Source organism: Anopheles ziemanni (assembly GCF_943734765.1).
Source record: "Anopheles ziemanni chromosome X unlocalized genomic scaffold, idAnoZiCoDA_A2_x.2 X_unloc_42, whole genome shotgun sequence".
NCBI lineage: Eukaryota > Metazoa > Arthropoda > Insecta > Diptera > Culicidae > Anopheles > Anopheles ziemanni.
In genome coordinates, this window is record NW_026689810.1 from 252,501 (window position 1) to 253,491 (window position 991).

Sequence of the window (991 nt, forward strand, 5' to 3'; positions counted from 1 at the left end):
TCGCCTGTTGTCCGAGACCACTTGCATGGTTAGCAAGCGTTGTGGTCTAATGGCCCTACCGGGCAAACACTTTGGGTTCGCGAGGACTTAGAGTGCTGGTAGTGGTTGGCGGACCCAACACTCTGGGTACCTCCGGGTACTTGGGGTTGGTTGAGGACTTGGTGAACAAACACTTGTTGTACACTCTCCGGATGTACTTCGGGTGTCACCTGTTGTCCGAGACCACTTGCATGGTTAGCAAGCGTTGTGGTCTAATGGCCCTACCGGGCAAATACTTTGGGTTCGCGAGGACTTAGAGTGCTGGTAGTGGTTGGCGGACCCAACACTCTGGGTACCTCCGGGTACTTGGGGTTGGTTGAGAACTTGGTGAAGATACCCCTGTCACCTTGTTCGAGGCCACTTGCATGGTCGCAAGCGTTGTGATACAATGGCCCCACCGGGCAAACACTTTGGGTTCGCAAGGACTTGGAGTGCCGGGACGGGTTGGCGGATCCAACACTCTGGGTACCTCCGGGTACTTGGGGTTGGTTGAGGACTTGGTGAGCAAACACTTGATATACGTTCTTCGGATGTACTTCGGGTGTCACCTGTTGTCCGAGGCCACTTGCATGGTCAACGGTTGAGGTGGTGATGGCGGGTCGGTGCTGTAGGGTGCCGGCCTGTTGGCTGCCTTGGCCGGGTTGGTTGGTTAACACTTGATTGGGCTTGCACCCGAGGGTAATGGCACTTGAAGGTGGGTACTGGCCGGCTGACCTGGTGTGATGGTTGGTTGGTGAACACTTGGCGGTACTTGCACTTGGCTGTGCTTGGACTTGAAGGTGGGATCCGGCTGGCCTGGGCCATTGGTGGTTGGTTGGTTGGTTAGCCCTTAGCTGGGCTGGCTGGCTGGCTGGCCATCGGTGGTGTGGTGTGTTGGGCGGTTGGTGAACACTTGGCGGTACTTGCACTTGGCTGTGCTTGGACTTGAAGGTGGGATCCGGCTGGCCTAGGC